General features: G+C 35.0%; 1 protein-coding gene across 11 annotated transcripts in view; it reads right to left on the reverse strand.

Annotated features, from left to right (window-relative positions):
- The window catches only part of KTN1 (kinectin 1), a 102912-nt gene that overhangs the window by 75296 nt on the left and 10812 nt on the right, over positions 1–16804 (reverse strand). The window lies entirely within an intron of this gene.

The raw sequence follows: 16804 nt of genomic DNA on the forward strand, positions 1-16804 counted from the left end.
ACTATGAAAAAAAAAATGTGTGGCAATAACTAAAGAGTGTAACACATCCTGCTATTTTTAAATCATGTGAAAAGATCCTCATGGGAGGAAAAGAACCTAGACATTCATTACTTTTTTCCCCCAAATATCAACTTTTGATGTTTTATTACTATTTACCTTTTTTCCTTTTATTAGACATTAGTTAATGCAACTATATGTGGAAATAGAGGCATCAACTATTACTGAAACAGAGTATTCATTAATAGTACCATACTTTTTTAATGATTTTTTTTTAAGATTTTATTTATTTATTTGACAGAGAGAGATCACAAGTAGGCAGAGAGGCAGGCAGAGAGAGAGAGGAGGAAGCAGGCTCCCTGCCGAGCAGGGAGGGGACTCGATCCCAGGTTGGGGGGGGGGCAGTTCATTCCTTCACTTAGAGATTTAAACCCATTCACAAACTCCTAGCACCTTAATTTCAGGGACTAACAGCCTCATGATATAATGGGATACATCACAAATACGGAATTATAATAAAGACAAAATCAAAATATTGGGTTTTATCATTTGGTATTAAAATAAATTACAAATTAGATGGTTTTCTCTTTTTTTTTTTTCATGATATTCCTTACTACAAACAAAGTACATACTGCAAAAAAAAGCTGGCCGTCATAAACTTTCCCAAATGCTAAATAAAAGAGGCCTTGCCTAATCAACAGAGTAAGTCCTACTTTTAGATTAACCCAATAGTTACAGAAAATAAAGGTAATGCTGTGGTTATCTAGATCTGCCTTGAATATAAGCACTATAATCCCTCATCTGAAGGGTGGTTACAGCTAAAATTAAACCCCAAAGTAAGACTGATTCTGATGTTTAGACTCTAGATATCCTTATTCCTATAAATATGTGTAAGCCACATAAATATGGTTTGTAATCTTGTAACTCTTACCAAACTTATTGTGAAAAAAGGCAAGGTATTGAATGCAGATAAAATTAAGCCTGAAGACATGCTTAAGATAAAGCTGGTTAAATTCAACTTTTGTGCTTTTAATGTATAAATGAATCTGAGAATTTAAGTTTTTAAATTATCCACTGAAGTCTCAAAAAGAGGTAAAGGTTAAAGAAACAAAATTCTACCTGAACAGAGGAATCATTCTGAGAATTATTTTAGACCTTTGAAAACATCAGCTTTACAAACTGAATAAATCTGAGTTTAATGATTTTAAGACCACCAGAATGATTTTAATAGGACTTGAATTTTCCAAGATAAAATAAAGCTATTCACAGTGGTCTCTTAACTGCCAAGATAGACCTAGAAATCTTTTATTGATAACAATAAACTTAAGCAAATTATTTAAGTCTTTCAACTTGCTTATATCTCATTTTAAAATGTGGGGTATACTTTTTCGAGTTGGAACCTGAAAACAGAGTTGTTTATTAGGCACACTCTTGATCTTTATGATTAAAACAGCATTTGCAGGGACACCTGAGTGGCTCAGCTGGTTAAGCCTGAGCCTGCCTTTGGCTCAGGTCAGGATCTCAGGGTCCTGGGATTAAGTCCCAAATCGGGCCCCTTGCTCAGTGGGGACCCTGCTTTTCCCTCTGTTTGCAAGTTCTGTCAAATAAATAAATCTAAAATAAAATCTAATCAAATAGCATTTGTTAACACTTCATACTTCCATAAGCAATTTTTAATGGTATTAACACAACCCTAGACTTACTTAGACAAGGTTTTAACAAGTTGAAGTGGAACAGGAATCACACACTAACAAAATACTAAAAGAAACTAAACAGAATTGTTCTTCCTTGATAATTCATGAACTCTCCAGATTTTTAATTGATTAGACATATTTTACTATGTCTGTTAAGTGTTACTAGTCAACCAGAAATGCTTTCAAGGAGCAAAGACCACGTTCTATTTCTGGTTTTTTGTTTGTTTTAACCTTACCATCCATAGGCTACCCATAGCCTATCCAACTTAGCTGGGGATTTGGGGGAAGAAAATGGACAAAACAACAAGTCAATACCCAGATTTTTAACTTGGGGAAGAAAAGACACAAAGGCACTTAGCAGCAGCCATAGACGGTCAGATCTAAGGGGTCAGATCTAAGGGGTCAGATCAAAGTCAGATCTTGATGAACAACAAACCGCAGCCATGTGCAGCCAAGGTCTTAGGAAAGCAAGCCAAGTAAGAAGCAAATGTTCAGGGAAAAGAGAAGCCATAAGACCACAAGAACTCTGAAACACACATTCCTCAAAATGTTCTGACGATTTTCTCATTTCCTTTTCCAAGTCCCATATAAGCCTGGAAGAATCATGATTCCCATCTTTGGATTTTCAGGAGATTCCCTTTACCAATTTCAATTCACCTTCTCTTGAACTTGCTTTCCACATCTATAAGAGCCTAACAAGAACACCGAGACAAATTTAAAGTCAAGAAAATGCTTGAGTTTCTTTAATCCAATAATCCTGATAATCCAAGACATTTGTAAGGAAAAGCACAGATAAAGATATTCACAGCAAGAATTACACATAATATGAAAAACTGAAAAAAATATAAAATATCCAACATCAAAATGGGTTCAAATATCAACTCAATAAAACACTGCTATTAAAACTGTAAATACTTGGAGCCTGGGTGGCTCAGTTGTTAAAGCATTTGCCTTGGGCTCAGGTCATGATCCCAGGGTTCTGGGATTGAGTCCCACATAGGGATCCCTGCTTAGCAGGAAGCCTGCTTCTCTCTCCCATAACCCTTGCTTGTATTCCCTCTCTCAAAGAGTCTCTGTCAAATAAATAAAACCTTTTAAAAAAACTGTAAATACTTAAAAATAAGTTTTGTCAAATTCAATTTAATAAAGCTAAAGTGTCAAAAACCGTAATTTTACTTGTACAATCAAGACATTTCATGAACAATAGGATATAAAAAGATGATTTTTTTTAAAGAGTTGTGCCAGAATCATGGCTGTAGTCTCACCTGCCTTAACATTTTAGTTTTATACTTTGTTTAAAGGAAATCCATAAAAATGTTTAATTCTTTCCCTATTTTAAAACTGGCAAATAAGTACTACAATATCCATAATAAACAAATGAAAATCAAAATAAGAAACTTCACATTACATACACAGGTAGAAGAGTAATATAAGGAGAGGGGCACCTGGGTGACTCAGCCAGTTGGGCATCTAACTCTTGGATTCAGCTCAGTCAGGGTCATGAGATCAAGCAGCTCAGCAGGAACTTGCATGAGATTCCCTCCCTCACTATCCCCCCCTCAAGTGCAAGCACACACATGCTCTCAAATAAATAAATCTTTAAAAAAAAAAAAAAGTAATTTAAGGAGAGAAAAGAGGCAAAAAGCAACTGGGAATGAAATCCAGAGAAATACAAAGAAGAGCAAAAGTGGGGGCAGGGGAATACAATGGAAAAATAAAAGGAAGGGGCAGGAGAAGTTAAGACAAAGTTAATTTAGCTCAGGGTGACAGGAATCAAGTTGCTAAAATTTTCTCAGTCCACAATATGCAACTCAATGTAATGTTTGTTGAGTTCATAAAACACAGAGACAAATGGCAACTCGGGTTTTGAGATGACAGCAAAATTCACCAGCGTCAATAATTTCTCCTCACTATTCCCTTTGTAATATTAATGAACTTCAAACCTAATCATTCCTTAAGCCTTAACAGATTCTAACCTGAATGTAATTAACAGTCAATGGTAGACAGGAATGAGATATCCATTGGATCATAAGAAATGTAGCTCAAACTCTTCTCAAAAGGTATTCCATACCAGTGCCTTAATATTTTATTTAGACTAAAATCCTCCAAAAAAAAACTGAAGAAAGACCAGTCCACTTCCTCAAAATGCAGAGATGCCTGGTCAGTCGTTAAGCATCTGCCTTCGGCTCAGGTCATGGTCCCATGGTCCCATGGTCCTGGGATCAAGTCCCACATCAGGCTCCTTGCCCAATGAGGAGCTTGCTTCTCCCTCTGCCTACTACTCCCCCTGCTTGTGCTTGCTCTCTCTACTGCTCTCTCTCTCTGAAAAATAAATAAAGTCTTAAAAAAAAAGTCTAATATGCTAAGGTGTACAAAAGGTTTCTGGCCTCCTTAAAGAGTATACAGGAATCCCACGCTTAAAATCCTGCTCTAAAATAAGAGATGAGAGTTTTCATCCCTGCCCTACCAATAAAGGTCTTAGAATTTTAGAATATTTTTTTAGGTCATCAGAACAGAGAAACAATATTTAAAATTCCGTTTCATCTGAATATATATTATGAATGGTAATCAAATAATTTTAAGATTCCATTTACCAGTCCTTATAACTTAATTTGTTCATACAAAAATTGAACTCCGTTACTCAGTTAAACCTTGTAAACTTTTCAGAAGACTTAACATTCTTTTTGTATTAATAATGTAAAACCTAACATTTTAAATTATAAAAAAATAAAATTGAGGAAAAATTATTATAATTTCAACCAAATCACTTAAAATCAAAAAGGATAAAACTATATACATAATAAAAGATTCACTGTTTATAATGGTAAAGCAACAAAACTATCTAAGTGTAGGACATCTACAGAAACATCAGGCATTTAAAACATCACACCATTTGGATGCCTGGGTGGTACAGTCCCTTGAACATAGATAGATTCTTGTTTTTGCTCAGGTCATGACCTCAGGGTGGTAAGATCAAGCCTGGCTCAGAGCTCAGTGAAGCATCAGCTTGAGATTCTCCCTCTCTCTCTGCCCCTTCCCCTAGTGTTCCTGCCTTCACTATCTCTAAAATAAATCTTTAAAAATCACACCATTTAAAAATAATTAAGACAGTGTAATGCAGCAAAATATATTACACTAACAAAAAAGCTAAAAATTATGTTGAGCACAATTATATAGATATAACCAGATATTATACTGAAAAATGAGAATCACTTTTTAGAGTAAGATTACAGATATATTTAATGTACAGATGACGCTTGAACACCACAGGTTTGAACTACACAGATTATGAGAGCTTTTTTCAATACATAAACTTTCATTATTGATAAATACAACAGTGCTATAAATGTATTTTCTCTTCCTTATGATTATCTTAATATTTTATTTTCTGTAGCTTACTTTAACTGTAGGAATACAGTATATAATCGTAGATTACATAAAACATGTTAACTGTCATTAGGAAGACTCCCAGTCAACAATAGGCTATTAGTAGTTAAGTTTTGAAGCAGTCAAGTTAAATGTGGGTTTTTGATTGCCTCTAACCCCCGCATAAGTGTTCAAGTTTTAAATCCTTCTACATTAAAACAGAAATTTAAGTAACCATCTTGAATGCACATTATACTCTTAAAGGTTTAAGTAAGCACAAATAAAAAGGAATTGGTTACATGTTATAAGGAGGGAAAACGAAAAGAATTTGATCAGTATACTACTGAATTTCAAGTAAATATTAGATTTTAAATTCTACTTTCTTAACACCATAGCATTTCAGTTACTCTTGTTTCTGCCATCATTTTCTTTAACCTAAAAAGATTTAAAACAAAGGGTATCCAAAAAAAATTTTTTTTTTATCAATTCTGCTCGTAAGTTGATAAAATTGTGTTAACTGGGATGACTCAAAGAATTACTGGGAAAACAACAACAACATTTAGACTAAAATCCAAAGAAATTCAAAGTCCATTTTTTCCCATTGATATACACCAAACATAGTAGTAAGCAGGCACATTCGTAAAAAAGCAATCAATTGAGGGAAAGATAGTTCTCAATCTAGGAATACTAAATTTCATTAAAATTCCTATATAAATCAATACTATCTGGACAACTAAATGAACATACCTTTAAAATATATACAGACACTCAAAGTAGCTTATAGGAGCTTTATTCAGTATATAACATAGCTATAATTCTGTAAGTAACTATGAAGCCTAAACTAAAAGCTCTTACTACAGGTTCTTTATAAAAATACTGTTCATAAGCAAAAAAGAGATCTGTAACCTGGTTGCACTGAATCTAAATCATCTGCATTCCAAACATGCCACTACTCATACCATGTCTCCCTTCCTTTAAACCCATAATAACATCTTACGTTTTTTAAATGAACAAGTTAATTTTTTTATGAAAAATGGTTTATGGAAAGTACAGTGATAAAAAGTCTATTATTGGTGGGTAAGTATTTAATCAGATTTTCATTCCACAACAGAAGTATCTATAATTTTTCCGAACTCTTCTTGCTAAAATTTAAGAGTAGGCATTGTGTTGTTGCTAACCTTCAAATACAGTCTGCACGTTACAGTCCAAATATATCCTAAGCCAAAATAAATTAAGACCAATGAATAGCAGTAGAATAAAGCATTAAAATGAAAGAGAGTCTTGACTTTCGGTCCCCTTCTGCCCTGGCTCCAGGGGTCTTTTCTTACAAAGCTCTTAAGGTCAAAAAACCCACATATCTTGGACTATGAAGCCAAAAAATTTAAGTGGTCCCAAGATGGTGGTGCCCACAGTGCCTGTGGCCAGAAATAAATGCACACACCCTCTCTGGTGGAATGCTCTCTCAAGCTAGGCTCCTCAAGATACCCAAAGACTGTCATCCAAGTAAGAGTTCACAATCCAAAATGACAGAACACAAGATAAGCCACCATGAGCAATAGGCAACAAAAACAAAGTAAGGAATTAGATCCCTAAAAATTTAAGATACTGGAACCAATAGATTACAACATACACAAGTAAGAGGGAATTGGGAAAATAAGAAAAGAACTGAAACTACCAAAAGTTAACTGGGTAGATATGAGTCAATCAGAACATTTACAAATAAAAATATAAAATTTAAAATCCAATGGATACATAAAACATAGATACAAGGAAGCCAATTAAAATTACTATTTCGGGGCACCTGGGTGGCTCAGGGGGTTAAGCCTCTACCTTCAGCTCAGGTCATGATCTCAAGGTCCTGGGATTGAGCCCTGCATCGGGCTCTCTGCTCCGCAGGGAGCCTGCTTTTCCTTCTCCTTCTGCCTGCCCCTCTGCCTACTTGTGATCTCTCTGTCAAAGAAATAAATAAAATCTTTTAAAAAAATAAAATTACTATTTCGCTAGGCCAAAGAGATCTGATGAGAGTAAATTAAGTTAATGCAGACAGGGACACTTAGGTGGAACAACAAACAGGGAAAAGGCAACTCTTAGAACATAGTGAAAGTGATGGAGGAGATTAACACACTCTTCATGTCTAGCTAGGCAAGTTGGTGGCATGGGGACTATTAATAAGAAGTTGTTAAATTATATACATTTTGAAGGTAAAGACAAGATGATTTGCTGAGGACTAAACTGTGGGGTATGAGAGAATCAGCAAAAAAAAAAAAAAAAAGTCAACTCCAAAGATTTTAGACAACACCAAAACAACAGAACTGCCCTTTACTGAGATGAAGGAAATGTGGAAAGGACAAGATTGGGGTTGAAGATCAGGAGATAGGTTTTAAACAGGTGGAGATGTCTAGGAGACAGCTAAACAAAAGTGGGTGACAGGTGAGACATGCAAGCTGGAGATACAAATTTAGGAGTAATCAGCACATGAATTATACCTAAAGTCAATTAACAAAAATCAAGATCATGCTACCCTGGTGGCTAAATGAATGGTGTATGAAGAAGGAGAGATGGATTAAATTTACCAAATGGCATCTTTAATAAAGTACAATGAAATCTAGAAAGTGACTATTGGATTTAGGAACAGAGACTTCAGTGTTGATTTTGGCTAAAGCAGTAGTTGTGATGAAAACCTGACTGAAATGAATTCAAAAGTGAGGATGCCAGCAGGTGTAGACACAACTCTTCGGAAGAATTTCTATGAAGAGATTATAGAAATGGAATGGAAGCTAGAAGGAAATATGAGCTTGAGAGTTTGATTTTTAAAAATAGAAGAAAGAAATTACAGGACGTTAATATACTGACAAAGATGATCCAGTAGAAAGCGAAGATTGGTCTTGCAGGAGAATGAAGGGCAATGTTTTCAAAGGGCAAGAATAGGGTTTGGTGTACAAGCAGAGAGAGTGGTCTTAGATGGAAGCATAAACTTGTGTAAAAACAGAAGGAATGAAGAGTCCATAGGCACCTACACAGGCAAGGCGATAGATATGGTACAGAAGTTTGTGGAAACACTCTTCCACAATGCTGCCATTTTCTTAATGAAATGGGGAACAGTTATTAGTCCAGAGTAAGGATAAAAATGATGGTACTGGAAGTCCCACTGAAAACACTGTTTTCAGTTAACAATTATAATTAACAATTATATTGTTAATTTTTTATTCTTGGTAAATTATTTGACTGTCCAGTTAAATTTAAAAATGTGAATGGAAAATGCAGGATGCTTTAGCAGTGTTCACAAACTGATCTGCTGACTTTAAATGAATTCGTGCTCTTGCTGAGGAAGTTAAGCATATAGTACAATAAATCAGACCATAAAAACCAAACCCGAACCTCCATGTAGTTCTACTCCTACAGCTCAAGTACCATTCCTACAGCTAGTCTCCCTTCTCCTAAAATCCTAGAGTACTTTCCATGTACACATTAACAGAATTCTATGACATAGGAAACAGTCTAACAAAGGGAGGCAACAGGCTATTGCAGTGTGGTACAGATAAAAGGACAATAACAGAATCCAAATCTAAGATGGAACCAAATAGATAAATATTTAGTTTACTGTATGTTATTCCAAGTCAATAAAGGCTGCATCATTTACATCAAAGGAAGACACCAGATTAAATTTTTAAACATTAAGAAAATGTATAAAGTACTAAAAAAACACAAGAAATAAAAGACTCACCTTATTCTGTACAGTTGTGTATGGTTAAAAGTTCACAACTGTATTGTACCTGCAGTAATAATTTTTTAAAACTTGATTCTAGGGGTGCCTGGGTGGCTCAGCGGGTTAAGCCTCTGCCTTTGGCTCAGTCATGACCTCAGGGTCCTGAGATCAAGCCTCACATCCGGCTCCCTGCTCAGCAAGGAGCCTGCTTCCCCCCCCTCTCTCTGCCTGCCTCTGCCTACTTGTGACTTCTCTGTCAAATAAATAAATAAATAAATAAGTCTTTAAAAAAAAAAAAAAAACCACTTGATTCTACATATCAATAAGAAAAAGACACCAATGAGAAAAACCGAAGCCATTAGCCACTGGCTGTCAAAATATAAAAACTCATCTAAATTTCCATTCTCTAGTCAGTTGCTACACCAAAAGCATAATGGCCCCAGAATCCACAATAAAACTATAAATTCATCTTTTAAAATAAGATGAAAAGATTTCAAAGTTACTAAAATATAATCTAGTAAATGAAACACTGAATTGCCTGACATGGGAATTCCATTTACAACAGCTTTTCTAAAATTAACTTTATAGACTACACTGAAATCTCAAAGCTGTGGTGTAATTTCTTCTTTTAAACTGTAACACACAGTTATTTCTGTGACTCATACCTTATTAACACACCTCTTAACTTATTTGAAGCAATACCCATTCTAAGGCACTGCTACTCCAATCTGAAACAAATTCAACTAATGCCAGAGATGAGTAATAAAATTTAATTTCTCCATTTGATATTATGTCACAATACATAATGAAGCTTCTATATTTTCTTTTAGCCAAGCTTACTTTTTTTAAAAAAATACAAGAATAGGGGCGCCTGGGTGGCTCAGTGGATTAAGCCGCTGCCTTCGGCTCCGGTCATGATCTCAGGGTCCTGGGATCGAGTCCCACATCGGGCTCTCTGCTCAGCAGGGAGTCTGCTTCCTCCTCTCTCTCTCTCTGCCTGCCTCTCTGTCTACTTGTGACTTCTCTCTGTCAAATAAATAAATAAAATCTTTAAAAAAAAAAATACAAGAATAGATAAATCAGTCTGAACAGCTTCTTCAAGAAATTAAAAAGGATCTGCATAGCTGGTAGGTGCTGAACGTTAAACCAGTATCTTTCAGACTTCTGTTTAACCATCAAGCCCAAACTAGTCCATTTTCTCAGGAAATACCATTGCATAAAACCTCCATAAGTGGTAATCTTGTTAAAAGTTTATTCTGTAAAGAAATCTAACTTCTGATAATAAAACTAATCAAAAACTTTAATACCAACAGCACACTTTAAACACACAGTATTTCAAATAGGTTCCATGTCCAGCATGGAACTCAATGCAGGGCTTGAACTCATAACCCCAAGATCAAAACTTGAGCTGAGATTGAGAATCAGACATTCAACTACCTGAGCCACCCAGACACCCCTAAATACTCAGTATTTCAAATCAATACATAGTTTCCAAAGACATGAACATAAATCATCAAAACTGCTCAAAAATGAACATTAGGACATAAAATTCACATCAGTAATATAATTGTAAAATAGCTATACCATATACAGAAGACTTCCTTCCCTTAACATCTATAATCTTGATTTACCTTTACCTTTTCTTTTTTTTTTTTTTAATTTTATTTATTTATTTGAGAAAGAGTCACTGAGAGAGAACATGAGAGAGGAGAAGGTCAGAGGGAGAAGCAAACTCCCCATGGAGCTGGGAGCCTGATGTCCTCCGAGATCATGACCTGAGCTGAAGGCAGTTGCTTAACCAACTGAGCCACCTAGGAACCCTACCTTTACCTTTTCACTAGACTTTTAGGTTAGAGAGAGCCATCCAATCCAATTAGCCATTCAAAGATTGGACCCACCTGAATGGTCAGTGAGTCTCTGCTTGAAAACCTAGGACGAGCACTTCCCATAAGCCCCTTTTATAGCCTTAGAAAGTTGTTAGAACATTTTTCTTGGTTTTGATCCAAAATTTTATCTCCCTATAACCTCCTCCCAAGGTCCTACTCCTGCCTAACATCACGAAACAGGTGCAATCCACCACCAAAAAGTAGTTCTAATGTCTGGTATTAATTCAATTTACCAGCAAACAGAAAATCTACTTCAAAACCTGTCATCCCTTAGGAAAGCCTGATTAGAGTGTTAAAAAGTTGCATCTAAGAGTTATTTTATCAGCCTGTTTTGTTCATCACTTTAGGTCACTCAACAATGAAAATACTAAAATGATAAAATGTTATATTTATTCTTGCCTGTTCCCAGGAAAGGCATAATACTAAAAAAAAACATCATTTCACAAACCAAACATGAAATGCAAATGATGAGACAAGAATGTCAAATACTATCCAAAAAGACTGAGGGAGCTACTGAAAAAGCTTCACTTAGTAGGAAACAAGAATTTTTAAAACTTGCCCAAGAACAGCCAAATAAACACAGAAGAAATAGACCAAATACATATGAAAACTTTAGTATATAATTGACAGGCCATTTCAAATCAATACATAAAAAATAGATTTAATAAGCAGTACTAACACAAATGACAGCCATTTTCATAGGAAAATAAGCCCCCCACACCTCAATAATATATGGATCAAAATTTTAAAGGATAAAAAATTAAACCATAACTAGAAGACAGAAGTGTATTTCTTTGCATTTTAAATAATCCTGTTTTGAAAAAGGCTTTTCTGTGTCTCAAGTAAAACCAAGCGCCATAAAGGAAAAGACTGAGAAAGCTGACTAGAAAAATTAAAGATTTTTACGGCAAAAGAAAAGTGACTAATCACAAAAAAATGACCAAGGTCTGACTGCCCTAACTTACAAGTATCACTTAAAATGTGAGAAAAAGATAAACCCAAAGGACATGTTAAGAAGGTTCTCAAGGGAAAACAAATATATACAATAAATGTATTTTTTTTTTAAATGCAACCTCAGTCAATTTAAAGAAATGCAAATTTCTACTTAAACTGGCAGGGCAAGAGAATGTGAAAATGAGGTACAAAGGGGTACAAGGAATATTTTGGAGGTGATGCATATATGTTCATTATCATGACTGTAGTGGTTTCTATGTACACATCAAATTTTACACATCAAAATTTATCATATTGTGCACTTTAAATATTTGCAGTTTATTGTGTGTTATATCCTGATAAAGCTGCCTAAAATATCAGACATAAAGAGGGAGTATGAAAACCAATATTCTCATTTAGCTTTTAATTATAAATAGTGTAATCTCCTTGGAGAGAAATTTGGGGAAATCATTAAGTATAAAAATAGTGCATACTCTTTGACAGAAAAAAATTCCTACTCCAGAAAAGCCACCAGACATCCATATTATATAGATCTAATCACACAAGTACAAAGACATACCCAACAGTGCTCACTTAGCAATGTAACTCTGTGAAAACCAAAAAGAACTGTATGTCCAGCATTAGGGAAATGACTAAATAAGCCTGTAATAGAGTTTCACATGTAATATGGTAAGACATTGAAAGAAATATTGCACATAAGTCAAACACACATAAAAAGTTGCAGAGCAGTATAGAGAGAAAATTACCTTTCACGTGACAGAGTCATGCTCATACATGCTTAGAAAACCCCTAGGAAACATCAGAAACCATTAACTCTATGGTGATTTCTGGATACTTTTTTTGGTAACTTTTCACTTTTTATCCTTCAGAATGTTTATATTTTCCCATCATGCATACATTAGTTTTATAACATAATTTTAACTTAATTTTTTTTTAAAGATTTTATTTATCTATTTGACAAAGAGAGATCACAAGTAGATGGAGAGGCAGGCAGAGAGAGAGAGAGAGGAAGCAGGCTCCCTGCTGAGCAGAGAGCCCCGATGCGGTACTCGATCCCAGGACCCTGAGATCATGACTTGAGCCGAAAGCAACGGCTTAACCCACTGAGCCACTCAGGAGCCCTAAACTTAATTGTTTTTAAATTACGAGTTTATTTATGACTTAAAAACCAAATTGAGGAATCCATGTGTAGCACTATGACTGAACACTCTTCCAATTAAATATAACAAGAATTGTTTTGCTCTAAAACAGGCACGTCTTCTGGTATTTAAGGGAACTCCTAAGGAAGGGGGAAAATCAAATAGGAAATGAAAGTGTTAATGGCCATTTGCAGCAAAGACAGAAGACAATGAACTGCACTTGGGGAAGTGGAAATTAGGTACTAAAATTGAGACTTTCGAGGGTTCCACAGTCAGCAAAGGCTAATTAAGAGGAAGAAATTCCCATATTTACACAAGAAAAAGGAAAGTTTGTCCCACTTTTCCTACCATTCAAAAGCTAACAGAAAGTTTTCATAAAGATTTTTATAACCATGGATTCTGAGATTTGCATCCACAGTCTCTGCCAATCCAGAACACTCCCACCCCTTCAATCAAAAATAACACAAAAATGGTGCCAACGTCCTGAAATCCGCTGGGAAAAAATTTCTTCTACCCTGTCGAGCCTACACCGTACAGTATTTACATTCCTCCAGAAAGTGAACTTACAAAACAGGGATTATACCTCCAAGAATTCCAAACAGAATAATGTGAGAGAGTATTAAAAAAAAAAACAAAAACTTTCATTTGTTAGAAGCACAAAAGAAATCACATACAAGAAAGAAAACTCTTAAGACCAAAAAGATTAGAAAGAACAGAAGAAATTGTGTATGAGCATCCTTAAATATGTATACATACAGATACACAGACTTTTAAAACTAAACAGACTGATAATGATAACTAAAGAATAATAAAACAGAAAGATCTCATCAAAACTAATAATGTGACACAAAAGAATACATTAGAGAAAACATGAAAGAAAAACTAATAGACACAAAGGAAAGAATGTGAAAAGGTCAAGAAGGTCAAACGGGAATTCAAGGAGAGAAAAGAATCAAGAAAGGTAGTATTTGATGAGATAATAACTGAGAATTTTCAAAAACTATTGAAAGATTAGAACCTTCCAATTCTAGAAGGGCAATAAAATCTAGATAGAATACACATTTAAGAGTGTGTGTGTGTGTGTATACACACATATATATTAATATACACTTAAATATATATATATCAGGGGGCACTTCCGTGGCACAGCTGGTTAAGAGACAACTCTTGATTTCGGCTCAAGTCCCTATCTCAGGGTTGTAAGATCAAGCCCTACATCTGGTTCTGTGCTCAGCATGAGTCTGTTTAAGTTTCTCTCTCTGCTCCTTCTCTTCTCTGCCTCAAATAAATAAATCTTTAAAAAAATAATAATAATAAAGGCTATGTCAGATTCAGGATTATGACTTGAGTGTATGATTATGGCATAAAAATACATACATACATACATACATAAAGTATGTATCTAATGTCCAGATGTCTCCCCCTTTGTAGTGACAATAGCAGCCATTGATGATCTTTGCCTAGACATTATTAAGAGATACAAAATGGTGGTATTCCATTATTCTTTCTTGATTAGGTAGAATACATCCATAGAAATTTCTCTCCTGCTCTATTTGGTTACCCTGAGACATAAATCATATGAGTAGGACAAATGTTTATTTTTTTATGTACCAGTTGTCAAAATAATAAGCTGGCCCAATAGCAACTAATTAAAGGGGTTTTTTAAAATGTTTTTTAGTATCTTGAATTCACAGGTTAGACATTTGATTGGTCTCGAATCACTAATTACTATCATTGATGTTCAAATTCCCACCCTTTCTGGCCAATGAGATATTATTCAGGATGGCTCCTGGGTTGTTTTGATACTACCATCATAGTTTGCGGCCTCTCTGTTGCTTCGGATAGGTTCTAGGCTGTGGCAAACAGACTCTAGAGTTCCCCACGGCCCCTGCCTCATGGTGTTCTCACCCTTGTGCAATCTCCTCCTGTTATGTGTGCAGGAGACCTATGTCTTGCTTCTGATTAATAAAGTAGGGCAAAAGTGACATGATCTCAGTCACCTTACATATACATGATTACACTACCTAAGACTGTAACCCATGTTACTAGGACACGCGTTCTCTCCCTTAATGGCTTTGAAAAGCAAGCTGCCATGTTGTAAGCTGCCTATGGAGAGGGCCATATGGCAAGGAGGTAACAACAGCTCCCTAGACAACAACCAGCAACAAAGTGAGGCTTTTACTTGGGCAATCTTCAAGAATCTGAAAGCTGTCAACAACCACATGAACTTGGAAGCAGATCTTCCCCCAGCTAACCTTCAGGTGGGGTCCCAGCCTTGGTGAACACAATAATAGCAGCTCTGTGAAACACTGTAGACCCAATTAAGCAGAGGACCCAGTTAAGCAACTTCTGACCCACAGAAACCATAGTATAATAATGTGTCTTGTTTTGAATGTGTATTGTATAATAAATGTGTTGTTTCTAAACTTGTAGTAATATTGTAACAGAAATTAATCATTAATTTGTAGGTTCATCTCATACAATTCCTGCCTTAGAAAAAAAAATGCCCATTCTAAACACTAGTTTACTTTTATTGAGAGAGGTACTTGAAGACCACAATATAAGCAGCAGGAGTGTTTTTTGCTATTGGGTTTGATCTTTGTTTCTAGGTCTTTGGGGCCAGAAAATGTACACATCTTTAATAAGGTAAATAATTGCATGACTCATACAGATCCTTTCATTCAAATATAGTACTATGGGATTTTTTTACTTAATTTCACTGACCTTAACACTACATCAGTTTTCAACAATGTTAAAAATCCATTTTCAGTAATATCAATGTAATTGCTCATTTCATTTAGCCCACAATGCACACATTACTCAGTACTGGAACAACAATGTACACATTACTACCAAAATTATGATTATAATAGTTGAAGATTTGTTTTTCTTTTTTCTTTTTTTTTTTTTTTTTTTGTCATCCCTCCTCCAATCTCTTCCTAGAGTATATTCTAACTAGGACTTACAGTCAAGTACCATGTTTTAAAGTCATGTGGCATAGTTCACTCTGGCATCCAGCAAGCAAATACAAGAAAGATTCAGTGGTTTCATTTTACTTTTGACTTTTACAGATTTTTAGATTTTTGTTTAATAATTATATAAAATATTTAAACGGCTCCAAAGTCAAGTCTTCAGAAAAAGGAAAATTCAAAGCATAGAATATACCCTTGTGCTTTTCTACACTATGCTTCTTTCCCCGTAAGTAGTCATCATTTTTTTTAGACTTCATTCTTTTAGTAAGAGCAATATATATAACCATCTCCTTCTTAGTACATGATTGCATATTAAAAACATCTATCCACTTTGCCTATTTTTTTTAACTGCATCTAGAGGCAGTGGACCTCGTAGAAACTAAATAACTTGGAAAGAGGGGTAAAGGGGGTTAGCACTGATGGAAAAAAAAAGTTTTAAAAACTCTCCACTCAAAATAAGCCTAACAAACCAAAATTTCAAACCACAGAAGAAATTTAATGACGGGTGGGGTGCCTAATAAAAAAATTAACACCAAATGGTACTAGCTTTACAAAATAGTCTTCACAAAGATTTTTAAATTTGAACATGTTGAAGATGTCAGAGAGATAAGAGACTCCTTTAAAGTAGCCAAAAGATTATAGAAAACCAGAAGGAACTCAAATAGACAGGTATGTATGAAAAAACAACTCCAAATCCAAGAAAACTGTAGATACTAGCATAGAGACTCAACAGAGAAGATAGTCTACACTCAATAGAGAGGTATTGGTAATTGCTACAAAGTACTAAATTATGTGGCATAGAAAAATAAAGGAAAAAAAAACGAAATAACAATTAAGACCCCAACTTAGGTCTTTCAAAAGAGAAATGAAAATAACAGAAGCCATATTTAAAGAGCTGAGAATTTTCCTAACTTGAAGATCAGATTCCTCACAGTATATGTAATTACTCTCAGTACTAGTTGGATATAAAGAAGTTTGTCCACACTTACAATGCACTGTGGTGAAACTGCAAAATATCAAGCACAAATTGCTGCTACTTAAGGAAATAATTAACCAGACTGCTTCACAACAATGTCTGTAACTTAAGGAA

Source organism: Mustela nivalis (assembly GCF_964662115.1).
Source record: "Mustela nivalis genome assembly, chromosome: 6".
NCBI classification, from domain to species: domain Eukaryota; kingdom Metazoa; phylum Chordata; class Mammalia; order Carnivora; family Mustelidae; genus Mustela; species Mustela nivalis.